General features: G+C 46.3%; 1 protein-coding gene and 1 long non-coding RNA gene across 6 annotated transcripts in view; one reads left to right on the top strand and one right to left on the bottom strand.

Moving 5' to 3' along the window:
• Positions 1-441, bottom strand: part of LOC103882941 — a 111,137-nt gene extending 110,696 nt beyond the window's left edge. The window contains exon 1 of one of the 4 annotated variants that reach the window (XR_004183452.1): positions 110-441. This is a non-coding gene — a long non-coding RNA (uncharacterized LOC103882941). The remainder of the gene's footprint in view (positions 1-109) is intronic. The other 3 variants (XR_004183448.1, XR_004183449.1, XR_004183451.1) reach the window with 3 other exon arrangements.
• The window catches only part of JAZF1 (JAZF zinc finger 1), a 352,302-nt gene that overhangs the window by 307,354 nt on the left and 30,719 nt on the right, over positions 1-14,229 (top strand). The window lies entirely within an intron of this gene.

The raw sequence follows: 14,229 nt of genomic DNA, 5'->3' as shown, positions 1-14,229 counted from the left end.
AAAAGACTGCCTCTAGTCTTTAAGGGCATTCAAGTATAGAGCGCTCATTGTGGAAACCCCCCTTCCCACCAGTGCACAGACCTCTCCAGAGAGAGTAATGGAAACTCACCCGCTCAGTTCCATCCTCTGAGGAAGGACACTTGGCTCATGATTTCTGCTTTATTTGAATCCAAATGATCTTTCCATCTCCTTGCGTTTTATACCTAGTCTGCTATCCGGGATCTTATTTTTGAGAAAGATCCAGCCATGCCTTTTACTTTCTTGCTTGCCAAAGCTAATTATTAATTAGGGAGATAAAAGCAGCTTAATACTTGACATTTTAAGAAACTAGGCTGGCAGAACTTACCTGTAGAGAGATTAAAAGGATTCAGAATTCTAATCCAGGCCTCTTTCTGCTTTAAGTACTTAGCAAAATCCTAGCAGTTGTGGTGACGGTGGCGTTAATGGGACTGGAAAATGGAAACATGCGCTGTGGAGGGAGAAGGGCAGAAAGGGAGAGTGTGCCCCTCGAGGTCCCATCAGATGTCCTCCCAAGAGTCAAGGTGGAAACAGATGACCAAAGCTGTTCTAGAGTCCAGTAGAGCTGACTTTTCAGAAATACTAAAAATCAAGATTACTTATAAAGGAAAACAAATCAGGAGTTATGCTTTATTAGATAAAACAGTTCTGGAAGCAGGTTGAAGAGAGACCCTCTGTCCCTTCCACCCCACCTTGGCCAGAGGCATTAGAGGGTTAGCCCCCTAAAGGAGTAAGAACAACACTGTGAGTTACCATGTGGGGACACCCAGGATGTACTGGGCACTTGGCTAACCATACCCATTTTCTATGTAATTCACATTCCCATTTTCTATGTAAATGTAGACCAGAAGGTAAGAGACATTAGGTAACATGCCCCAGGCCACACTGCTAGGAAGTTTTAGTGCCTGGATCTTAACCCAGGGCTGCCTTGCTGCAAAGCAGACTCTTGAGTGCTCTCCTCTGCTGCCTCTGAGGACTTAGGAATGAATGGAAATATAGGAAATGTGATTCCTTTTGTGTGTCCTTCCATAACATTCATTTTAGCTCCTAGGATAATTACTAGTTTTCCAGGTATAACTAGGATCGGTCTTCTTGTTAATATACTGAACAAACATCTGAGTGCCTACTGTGTACCTAATGAATGTACAGAGATAAAAGACATAACCCCAGTATCACAGAGACACAGAGGGGAGACGGATGGTAAGATTCACATGGGGTGGACAATTCTCTGATAGGGACGAGCTCAGAGCCCACACAGGGCAGGCACCTACCTAGCCCAGACTTGGATGAAGAGTCAGGAGACTTCTTGGAAGCGGTGATTCCCAGTCTGAGCTTTAAGGATGAGCTCAGAGCTCATGTTTAAAGATGAAGAGAAAAAACAGGAGTGTGAGGCTGGCTGGTTCTGGTGGGTGGGGTGGAGGAAACATGCCCAGATGACAGGAGTTAGCACTTTTTGCTACATGTGAGGGGCAGTCAAGGGAGGGTTTTAAACAGGGGAATGTCATGGTTTGCTTCACATTTTTAAAAGGTTATTCTGACTGACCAATGACTGTTGGGATTGGGGCTGTAAAACTGGCTAAAAGGGGACTCTATTCCAGCTGTGCAGAGGAAAGAGGAAAGAGGAAAGCGATGCGAGTCTGGGACGAGGATCACAGAGTGGGGAGGTACGGATGAACTCGAAATGTTTTGGAGGTAGAGCCGATGGGAGTTGGATGAGGCTGGAAGGGAAAGCGAGAGAGAAAGACTCCCAGGCAACCAAGTAAAGGCCGGGCCATTTCTTGCGAAGATGGGAGACAAGCAGGTTTTCAGGGGCAGCCTACGGTCAAGGACTCTCTTTTAGAATCAAGACATGGTCTTAAATCACTGACCCCTTCTGTCACAATATATGGTATTTCGGTAGTTCCCAAGCTTTTCCCAGTGACCCTCAAAATATGGCTCTCTGGAACCCACCCCAGATCTAGCAAGTCGAATTCCAGGGGACAGAGGAGCCTGGGCCTTAGGTCCTTTCTGCAGCTCCAGCGCTCCAGCACTGCCGGTCCAACATCATCTGTAGGTAGCGTTTGCAAGCCGAACACTTGCAAAACTGCTCTGTTTCCTGTTTGCTGGGGCCAGGTTTGATGATCCCAAAGGCTGTTGACCAGCCTTCCTGCTCAGGGGCCAAGGCAGTGCCACGCCACACCAGCCCTCATTGATCATTGTCCAGCAGGGCTGCTAGCGATTTCCCCAGATAAGTCAGTCATTCCGAGATTAAAGGTTCAGCGGTTGGCCTGATTCAGGCCATGCTTCTTTGCTATTTTCCCCTAGATGTTGGATGTGTTCCATAGGAGGAACTTTGAAAGAATAATGTTTTCCTAAGTGACAGGAATGCCCTGTATGTTAATGTTTTTTCATAAGGATCTAAGCTCGGATATCTGTCTGAATGATCTGATTCTCATAAATCGACAGATTGGTTCTGGAAATCCCATGAGCCTAGGCTGTCTTGAGAGATTTATGGCACTTCCTGCTCTCATCGGGCCAGGAATAACATGACAGCTCCCTCTGCACTTCTGGCTTTTGTTCCTGAGGGGATGGCAAAGGAGGGCAGAGGTGTGCTGAACCATACCACTTTGAAAGAAAACTGTCCAGACTTATTTTCCAGAACCTCGGAAAAAGCCTCATGTTCTGCTAAAGACGTAACAGTCTTCTGCCCCCTCCCTGGGGATTTTCCCAGCCTCAGCTTCTTTAGCCACATGGGTTCTGTGGTGTGGATCAGGGCCAGGGCTGGCAGGAGCCCATGGACATTCCAAGGCTGAACCAGCCTTTGTGGGCAGTGACCTTGGACCTTCAGCAGCAAGGCCCTGTGCCCAGTTGGAGATGAACTCATTCCTACCATGGTTTAAGATTGCTCCAAATCAATGTTAATGAGTTACAAATTAATTCCTTCTTGGCCTGACCAAGGAGAAAGACTAATTATGATGGCCATTCCAATTAGAACCCACGCCTAGCAAATCTGTTTGACTGAATTATATGTGATATTGGTGGAAGTCTGATGGTTTTTAGTCCATATAATAATCGCATCAGAGTGTCTCAGTCTGCCTTCTCAGCAGCATATCAGAGTGGAGTCAGGAAATGTTCCACCAGCTCTCTAGAAGAGAGACAAGCGACTGGCTCTAATGACTGTACCTTGAAGACCCAGCACTGAGTGCTGGAGGGGATGCAAAGATGAGCCACCCTCAGAGAGATGGCAGTGAAGTCACAGAGGAAAACAAGGGTGTAAATAAAGCTCCTAGGAGACTCTGAACCTCAGTGCCTTCAGTGAACCGTTATCATGGTTAAAAGGGTTAGTAGTCACATCTACTGGGAACAATTCAGCTAACAATAACCTGAGGAAAGTAGCATTTGAGAGGTTTTCAAGAATGAGTGCAGGAAAGGGTAGAGGGTGGGCTGAGTGTTGTGTATTTCAAGCCAGAAAAACCTAGACAGACAGCCAGGGGATGGCTGGGGACCCATTCCACACCAGTGAACTGGTGTGTTGGGTTCATGAAGCATATGCATAGATATAAGGACCTTAAATCCCACGCTAAGGAATCTGTGTTTGAGTTGGCAGTGGAGCCATTTTTAATAAGCAAAGTAACCAATGCAGTCAGAGAAGAGCGGTATTATGGATTGCAGCTATTTGGAGGAAGGTTGAATGTGGCAGCCAGAAAGACAATGGATTGGAGGGCCAAGAGACTAGAGCCTGGCATATCAGTTAGGAGGTTATTTCATTAGCTTGGGGTGGAAGTATGAAGACCTTGTCGGAAATAGATTTGATTTTCTTGATGAAATTTCTGCATGTTGGAAGGGAAATGACTTGATGTGGAAGGCTTTTCAGCGCTGTCATGCATAACACACAAATCCCTCCCAGTTGATAGAAACCTGCCCTGTTGCTTAATATAAGTAAACCTTGTAGACGCTGGAATGTTTATGTTTGGCCCAAAATGGCTCTGGTTTTTTACACAGCTGTAAAGTGTATTTAACTCCCAAATATAAAACACTTATTGACTACTGGTTCATAGCTTCATAAAACAAGGCTCCATTGCGTAGGTACTTTTTGTTGTCATCCCCTATCTTTTTATGCAGACCTGTTTCCTGATATTGTTATTCCAACGGGAAAAAAAAAAAATCAACCCCAAGTAAACTACCTTTTTTACAAGCAGCCCGAAGAAGAAAGCTCCAAAGACAATAAGGAGGCTCCACATTTATATTTTTAACCCAAGATTACAGCTGTAACTAGCAGGGAAGCAAAATTGCTTTAATTGTGAATGTTTTTCATTGTGGTTGTGAGTGTAAGTAAGTAACAGATGTTCATTTTCCCCAGTTCAACTGTTTTTAATTCTTTCTTGAACATGGAGAGAGAAATCTTTAAACACTTGCCAAAGTTCAGTTAACATCCCCTGGCTGAAGGTAGAAAATGCCCTACTGTGTTTTTTCTCAGCCATATACCCGCGTGGGCTGCCCTTGCCACAGAGCACAGGGGAAAAGATTCCAGCTGGCACAGGTTTTATTACTGCAAAGTTAATTTGCAGAAAAAGCCTTTGGCAGGAGGGGTCTGTTCGACGTTTTATATATTTACTTATTTACTCTTTTTCAGTTATAAATAAAATTGCACTGTAAAACATTGCGGCTTAATTGCAGGAAACCCAATGCATTTTTTTTTTTTTTTTGTTCTGCAAGTGGTTAATAGCTTGTTTTTTTGTTTATATGGAGTTGTAGAAATCTCGTGTAAGAATATGTTTACAGCCAAGGCTGTGTGACTTGGTTTATCATGTTTTTCCTGTGCTCTGTGGAACAGACGGCTGTTCATTATTGAAAGGCCTTTTTCTGTGGAGAATGGAGTTTGCTGGGGGGGAAAGAGTTTATGTAAGAATGCAGAATGACTTCCAGAGACTATGGGCGCTCTGTGGCTATAAAGCCTCCACAGCACCATGGGCAGTGACATTATAACAATTTGCTTTAGCACCTCAGAAGTGTTCCAGCTGCACTTTCTGAAGTGAGCTCCGCTGAACAGAGCACATGCCACAGATAGTACCACCACTTTCTCTCCACCTTCCATCTTTGACATGTGTGTCTCCCCACCTTCCATCCTTGACAGTTCTCGTGTGACAGTCGCCTGAGGTAGAAAAAGTTCCGCCCACTTGAACCACATACCCTTTACACGCTTCTAATTCTCAAACCCACCCCGAAAGATTGGGACCATCATATAATTAACAGTTGAAGCTTGTTCTTCTAAACCTTCACTCTTTAGAAAAATATAGACATAGAAAACATTTCTCTTGAATGCACAAACTTGAAAGTTATGCCTCTGAAGTAGTTTGCAATGGCCATTTACAAATGTGTACTAGGCAGGCTTCTTGGACTTTGATGACACTGCCCATTGCAGAGGTTGTCTGTGTCTCCCCAAAAGGTTTGCTGAATATCTATTCATTAATCCTTATTTAGCTAACTGGAAAGTACTTTCCTTATCGTCTGTGACACATGGATTATCCCATTAGGACATCTGTGGATGACATATCGTTGGTTTGTCCTGAGATGAAAAGGAGTATTCTCCTTACAGAGCAAAACAAAGCAAGGAAAGAAACAGTTAATAGACTTGAGCTGACAAATGGAGGTTTGCTAAAGATTGTGATCATCTCCTTACAGATGTCACAACCCTGTTGGCACAAAGCACTGACCTTGCTTTCCCAAGGTCGACCTGTATGTCTCTAGATCAAGATTGATTTGAAAAAGGAGCCATTTGTATTTAGTGCTGGTCTCAAATCAAACTCCAAACCAGTTGAGGAGGAGCAGCGAAGCTATTCAGTGGTTTGAGAACTTAGAATTAGAAAATCTCTCCTTTTTATTTCCCTCAGGACCCAACTCTAACTTCCCATTAGAATGACAGTTTAAGAGACACATTTAAACCTGGTATTTTTCCTCTATTCATGAAACTGCGTCTACAGATACATACCATTGCTTGGGGGTACGTGAACCCAGTTAAAGTCATCTAGGAAGCATTGATAACTACTCTGGAGTTTTCAAAAGCACTCACTATTTGAACTTCAAGTTCAGAAAAGTAGATAAGCAGCTTGTTTCGGTGGACGCAATCGCAGAGTACTGGACGTGTGCACTGGTGTATGCCTGAAAATGAGTTTTAAGCAGCCTTCCGAGCAGCATCTGTGACTCAGGAGGGCTCCGTCACCTGGCTTGCAAACGCTGGTTTCCCATTTATTTGACCTGGGCAGCCACTGGCAGGACCTTGGAGGGGTTGCCAGTGACCTGGGGGCTGGACTTCCACCCTTGCTTGGACCTTTGCTGAGTGTGTGACCTGGGACAGGTCACCCCCTCCCCAGGCCTTGGTCTGTAAGAGGGGAGGTTGGCACAGGAAATCTGAGGTTCTTTCCAGCCCTGAAATATTATTATTCTATGACGCAGTGATAACATTGTACAGAGGTCAAGCTTTGGCTGTTTTAAAATCTATCAGAAAGTATGTACTGATGGCATACTTGGGACTTGTGTAGGAGAGACTCATCAAACAGGGTCCCAGCCCACTTGGAACTTAAAGCAGATGTGGAATTCATACATGAAAGAGGTGGGCATGGCGAGAACACAGGTAGCAGAGCCAGAGTCAGGGGCACTGAGCAAGGTGGGGCTGGAGGGAGAAGCACAGCAGGACCAGTACCTCCTCCGAGACCCCAGGAAATGAGCTTATGGGGGCTTTTTAAATGCAGTTAGGGGCCAGGTGTGGTGGCTCACACCTATAATCCCAGCACTTTGGGAGGCCAAGGCGGGTGGATCATGAGGTCAAGAGTTCGAGACCAGCCTGACCAACATGGTGAAACCCCATCTCTACTAAAAACACACACACACAAAATAGCCAGGTATGGCAGTGTGTGCTTGTAATACCAGCCACTCAGGAGGCTGAGGCAGGAGAGTCACTTGAACCCACGAGGCAGAGGTTGCAGTGAGCTGCTATCGTGCCACTGCACTCCAGCCTGGGCGACAGAGCAAGGCTCCGTCTCAAAATAAAATAAAATAAATGTAGTTAGGGAGGCAGGGCCTGATTAGAGGGGCGAGGAAAATAAGACACAGAAATTCAAACCAGCCTCCCTTTACTTTGCACAGAAAGTCAGCCCTTGGTACAAATACCATTTCCTAACCCTAGAAGGGAAGAAATGGCAGAAGGACGGAGAGATAGTGTCTTTTGTTGCCGTGTTTCTATTTTTGTTTTACGCAAAGCCTACTTCCTACTGCACATTACGAGTGGCAGCTGGGGCATCTTCCTGGCCTGCCCCATCCTGGATTTGATTCTGGAAAACAGGCCAGAATCAACCCCTCGGTTCCTGCATGGGGTCACCACGCTAGGAAGGGACCCAAATAGACGCCTATATCCATTTAATCATCTGTCTCGGAAGCAGGGGGAGGGAAGGGGGATGGCACAGCTGATGCTGCAGATGTTTGTACCTCCATGTTGGTGCCGTCGAGACACCGCTGTCTAGAATCCCAAAAATACCTAGTCTGTCCGCATGTATTATAATGAAAACTGCTATCCAAACTGGCCACCCACAGTTCAGGCAGAAGCTAATGGAAGCACCTGAGGGTTTTGGAGTCCTACTGGTAAATACGTCATTCATCACATTTCCATTCACAGCAGGGTGCAGGGTCCTCCCTTATTTCTGTTGCCGCTTGTTTGGGAACTGATAGGTGTGATTTATTAGACCATGACTGTTCCTGTTTTTCAGCCCTGAATAGATGTCTAGTAACAGTCTTATTACCAAACCACGTAAAAACCTCTTGCTTATCACTGTGTGGCATTTATGTGGCATCGTTCTGTTCCGCAAGACATTTTATGAACATGCAGAGAAGTTTGCAGCTTGTGAATGCAGGATTTCCAGTGTAGCAATACATAACAATACATGTATCCAGAGAGGCCCTGAAGTTGAATGAACAGAGGACCAGAGCGCAGGGAAGAGCCCACACACCTCTATTCTGGGGAAGAAAGACATCGTGCCTTTCGTTCTTGGTGTGACCGTCTGCCGAGGGTCTAGACTGAGTTACTGCTCTCTGCCAGGCACCGTGAAAAGCCTTCTCCATGTATTAGCTGCATCCTTACCACAGCGAGCTACTGTTGTGGTTGTCATTTTTCAAGTGGGGTAACTGGGGCTTGAAGAAGTAAGTCCCCAAGATCCCACAAACAGGGTTTAAATGTTGGCAGTTTGACTTAGGTACCATGCTCTCTCTTATCAGGAGGCAACATCTCACTGCCAGAGTTAATGCTTATAAGTCACAGCAACAGGGAAATCTGAGTGCCGCTTTTGAAGTCCACTGTGTCCAAATTAAAGAAGAATCCAGTCTTCAGAGGAAGCGATATCATGCCTTTGTCACCTAGATGGGCTGGGGCAGGGCAGCTGGGGAGCTGACCAGCCAGGCTGGAGCAAGCAACTCCACGCCTTGTTCAGAGTGGACAGTGAGAAACCCCAGCAAGGCGGCCCATGCAGGGGCGGAGGAATCTGGAGAGGGAGGTGGGGACGGGAGAAGCAAGCGGCTGTCAACCCCACACGGAGTTGCGGTGAGGACCGAGGAACGGCATCTGCAGGAGCAGGCATGGGCCATATGAGTGACAGTGGGCAGGGGAAATTGGTCACCCATGTTAACCCCACTGCTCCTGGAGTTCTGTCACTGATCCTAGGCCTTAAAGCCATTGAGCAAGCAACGTGCATCATCCCAATAGACGGTGTCATGTGTGAACTCACGTGTCTGCTTAACCAGTGAAAATAGTAACAGGTAGTGCTGATAGTATGGCAGGCACTGACCCAAGCACGTATGTCGTATTCACTCACTGAATCCTCTGAAGTGGGCTCTGTAGCAAGAGAAGAAAATGGCAAATGGAATTGAATGTCTTGCCTGAAGTCACCAAGCGAGTCCATGAAGAAACCAACATTGGAACCCAGGCTAGTGGGTCACAAAGTGTCCTCTCATAACCAGGTGAGATCCTGTGAAAGAAATAGAAATGACAGGAAAAGCATCGCCAGGGTCACTGGGCACTCCCACTGAGACCTTGGCCTGCTGAAACTGGCCACAATGCCCATGTCTACTTGGTAGATCGGCCTGTCGGACATGAATGGCACCGGGAGCAGGGACAGCCACGCCGTCTACCTCTCCCTCGGTCTTTGTTGTCATGCCTGGAGTGTAAAATTCTGACTGATTTTTAGAGCATGCTTAAAACGATCTCTTTGAGTGGGAAATTCTTGCCCTTGCAGTTTCTCCCAATCGCTTTTGTCAAAGTTTGTCACCCGCATAACGTTTTACCAGATTTAAATGCAGCCCTGATGGTTATGAGGCCTGTCTGGTACGTGCAGTATGTAAAAGCGACATTGCTGGTGCTCTCGGGAAGCTGCCCTGTTATGAAGCCAAATAGCCTTCTTAAAAATCAGAAGTACTCTCATAAAACTCGTTTTTCATGCGGCACAGGCTGTAGTTTCCACATGGGACGAAGTGTGAAACTAAGCTTTTATGGGCAATCTCTGAGATTTGCGTGAACTTTCAGTGACTCTCACGACATTATTCCCGAGAGAAGCAGCTTATTTTCTGTTGGTGCATGTTCATGTCATATGCGATGTCTGGGCAGAGACAATTACTCTGATGTAGTAGAAACTGGTTTTGGCTGGCAGACCCTAATTATTTCTCATCTTGATCATTGCAACATTTTTCTCTATATCAATCATCCTCCCTTTCCCAACCCTCCTTTTGAGCTTTCTCTTGGCGTAAAAATATCCACCCTGTCTGTAGGTGTACGCTCTATAAATACAGCACATTTTATTTCACAGTTAAGAAGGAAATCATCATACCAAAACAAGCCCCGGCAAGGGCTGCCGCAGTGCAGACACAAACAGCACTTGGTCCAACAAGGACAGTACTCACTCTCACTGCCTTCAGAAGTCATGTCGTTAAGAGTGAGGCACTCCCTTAGTGTCTGGGCCATCTCCGACCTTGCATTCCTCCACGGCATGACGCAGTCTGCCCACCCAAGTCCTGCATCGTGCACCTCGAGGCCAGAGAGACAGCGTGTCTTCTTTATCCCCAGGTCTCCAATAATGTGAGTGGATTAATGAAAATAAATTCAGCAATATAATCCTCAATGAGCACGCTGTTTCTCCAACATCATTAGGAAGCAGTATTGTGATCGAGTGTATTCGAAATGTAAACTACATTTTAGACATTTTAGTCCACTAATTATAGGCAGATAATTCGAATTGGATTATTGTTAGGCCTTTGTGGATCCGTGGTCGTCGTTCAAATCCAGACATTTAATTTTAAAATGCTGATTACCAGGACTATAGCAACCAACACTAATACAGTGTTCACTGTGTGCCGGAAGTCAACCTAAATATGCTTATGAACAGAATCTTCACCACAGCCCTGTGAGGTTAGCTCTAGTATTATTTCCATTTTACAGATGAGGAAATGGAGGCATGGAGAGGTGAGATATCTGTCAGAACAGAACAGAATCTAGCACAGGCCACCTGCTCCCAAGTGCCTCTCTTAGCCACCTCACCATGTGGGCTCTGGACAGTTGAGTTTGTGTCATTGTGCTCATTAGGGTTAATAGAAGGATGAAGCTGTTCTGTGTGTACCTTTGCACATCGCAATCTGGCCTGTCATCATTGTGGCTCCTTTCATTTTCTCATATTGTAGTGTCTATTAAGTAAGCAAAATTACTAGGTACAAAATATCCATACTACATACAAACGCCTACGTGCACTGTGTCACAGAGCACCATCCTTCCAGTGCCGGCGGTGCTGCCCTCACTCCATGAAGACAAGCTGAGGTCGAGCTGCAAGACTTGAACCTGTCTGCGCACCCATTCTAGGCAGCAGCCCGATGGCGGCCTGAGTAAGGGCTGCAAAGTACTGCATACATGATCATTCTTAGTCCAGCAGAACAGCCCCAGGTGACTTGTGGCCGTTCCCTAGAACAGTGTCACCTGCTCAGAAAGCAAGGGTGGACTGCCCTTGAGAATATTCACAAAGAATATGCCCCGTGTCCTAAAGGATACCGAATCAGCCAGGAATCTTCTGCACACTGTCCATCAGTCTGTAAGTCTGTCACTTTCGTGTCTGTGGCTGTCAGCTCCCTTCTACTTGGGCCCTTCTGCAGCTACGGTAGTCAGATTGGCAACAGCTCTTCTCCCCGGTTAGACTTCAGGTTCCTGGTGGGGAGGGCTGGTGGGTGGCACTCACTGTACACCTACCTAACACAACATCTTGTCGATGGTCGTCAGAAACTCCCTTTCTCTTTCTCTGTTAGCCTGTTTTATATCCTATTTAAATGTTGGATACCTTTATTCACTAATATGTTTTTTCTGGTTAAATGTTGGTTCTTTTATAAAGAAATCCTGTAAACTAGATGCTGATGGTTAAATATGGCTTTAAAGGTTTTTACTGTTTCACATAGTAAGAACTACATTTTACGTGAGAGACAGCACATACACCCCTGAAACAAAAGCTTCATGAACACATCTCTTTTGTCATTGTTTTCTGTTTGGAGACAGGGTCTCACTCTGTCACCTAGGCTGCAGTGCAGGGGCACGATCATGGCTCACTGCAGCCTCAACCTCCCCAGGCTCAAGCAATCCTCCTACCTCAGCCTCCTGAGTAGCTGGCACCACAAGCGTGTGCCACTACACCTGGCTAATTTCTGTATTTTTTGTAGAGACAAGATTTCACCATGTTGTCCAGGCTAGTCTTGAACTCCTGGGCTCAAGCAATCCGCTTGTCTCAACCTCCCAAAGTGTTAGGATTACATCTGTGAGTCACGGTGCCCAGTCCATGAACACACCTTATACTCTGATACTCTCTATTCCATTTGTCCCTTTTCAAATGCTCATCATGCCCCATTAAATGGATCTCACAACCTACTCCTGGGTCACGGTCTGCAGTTTGGAAGCACTATTGGAGACTCTGGGGGAAGCAGGTCCTGTGAGGGAGCCCATTGCCACAGGAAAACTTTATAGCAAATGTCCCCAAGTGTTTAGCAGCAGTGAGAAAGCTAAGGGAAAAGAAGTCATTTTGATCTCCCTAAGAAGGAAGCATTGGGACTTCTGAAGCAGTGGGACTTCTGACTTGGATAAGGGATGGGAAAAGGTGTCCCTCTAAGTTCCCTGCTGTCCTGAAGAGACATTGGCATTTTTCGTTGCTCAGTTTTTCCTTAAAATGTGGGATATGTTAAAGATATGGGACCTGAAACAACATATGGGAACAATAAAGGAGACCATATTTTCTTGTGCTACTCAGGTGGTTCTTTCTCTTCTAACCAAGCTGGGAGAGCAGGGAACTCAGATACCAGGAGAAGTCAGCTTGGCCGGAGCCGTCAGCAGGGAGAGGACTCCTGCTAGGGCCACAGTAGGCTCTGAGCTGGGCAAGCCCGCGGGTGTTGACTCCAAACTGAGTAGGTGAGCAGAGGGCTGCTTTGAAGTCGCAAAATGAAAAGAAGAAAAGGATGAAGGGGCCTGGCGCTATAGGGTTAATGAGAAAGGGACTGTTTTTTTCCTAGGGTGTGCATTTCTTTTCATCTTTTTCTGAGAATGTGCTTATTTAAATACATGCAGAATTTCTTGTTATGGCTTTGTGGAATTGTCTTAAAATCTGAATTTCCAGTTTTTAGAAGATGTTGATTTGAATAGCTTTGATCTTGACCTCAAATTAAATCGCGGCCATGGAGTTAGGGTGACATTCTTCCTTCTTCCCTGATGGAGGATGAGGGAGCCAAGGGTGAGTCACAGCCTCCTCTGTGCGTCATTAGCCGTTAGGATGACAACGGTCTCGTCACAGCGGCCAGGCGGCAGTCAGGCCTCTGCGCTCCTGATGAGTCCGGGCTGTGTTCACAAAGCTGGCAGCTTGGGGGAGGCGACCCCTGCATTCCCCTGCGCTCCTCTCTTTGGCAGTTGACCTAGTGGGAAGTGCCACTGCCCACAAACATTCCACGAACTCGTGAGTTTCAATTCTTTGCCAAAAACTGGCACAGAGAAATGTGACAGGGAATTGGACTTAGGTGTGTCACTTGCTGGAAGCTGAATCTCAGGTAGGTGAAGTTTTTGTGTGTCTTCACTATAAATTCCTCCCTTGGGCCTTGTACTTGGATTTCTGTTCCCCCAGGAACCACATCGCGTAGTCACAAGACATGGCCTGGGGGTCAGGAGGCCCCGTGTTTGCACATTGTCTCTGCCTCTGATTTGTTTCTTCGACAAATATATATTGAGTGTCAATTGTGTGCAAGTCACTTTTAAGGATACCAGGAATTCAGGTTTCCAGAGCTTGCATTCCAGTGGGGAAGAAGGATGGCAAAGACGAAAACGATATCATTTAGAAAATTAGCTGCACTGTGAGGGAGATACCCAAGTGTGGAGGTTGTGCCTGGGCAAGGACGGGCTCCGTTGGCAGGGAGGTGATCAGGGCAGGCCTTCTGAGGGAAGTGACATTTGAGCTGACATGACCCGAATGCTGAGCAGCCACCCATGAGACAAACCAGAAGAAGAAAGTCCAAGGAGAGGGCGCCATGAGAAGAAGGCCCTGTGGCAGGGACAGGCTCAGCATTTTGTAGCCACCGGTCTCTAATTCAGAGCAGGGAGAACAGGGTCATCTAAAGGACCCCAACCAGATGGACATGGAGACATACAAGCATCATAAAAGAGAGGGAAGGATAATGATGGGCAGGGAAGGAATAGACAATGAAGTAGCTGTAGGCAGAGAAAATAAATCGCATGTTCACCTGGAATAACATTTTGAAGCACATGTTGATGTTAGCATTAAATTGGAAATGTCAGTAGTGAATTCATGATCCTAAAGAGAAGCCCAGACAGCCCTGTCCCCAAGGCAGGCCGGAACAGCAGTGCTGCCCAGAAGCAGCCCTCACATGGGACCACTGGGCCCCACAGCAGCACCTAGATTTTGGTCTCAGTGCTGTCCTCTATTGAGAGGAAAGGAGCAGACCACATGTCTTAGGGCAGGAGTAATCTAAGACAGGCCTGGAACTTTTGTTCTTGCTAGAAAAAAGAATGATTTCAAAGCAGCCAGGGAACTTCCAGTTTTAAAAGGTGGTGTGAACACACACATGTACCCAAAATACAGAAAGCGGAATTTCAAAATCATAATCCACAAAGATGAAGATAGAGGAGAGGCAGCAGCAACAGAAGCATGGAAGCTGAACAGCAAGTGG

The sequence above is a fragment of the Papio anubis genome, chromosome 4 (assembly GCF_008728515.1).
Source record: "Papio anubis isolate 15944 chromosome 4, Panubis1.0, whole genome shotgun sequence".
Classification (NCBI taxonomy): Eukaryota; Metazoa; Chordata; class Mammalia; order Primates; family Cercopithecidae; genus Papio; species Papio anubis.
This window is presented reverse-complemented; position numbering and strand designations above follow the sequence as displayed.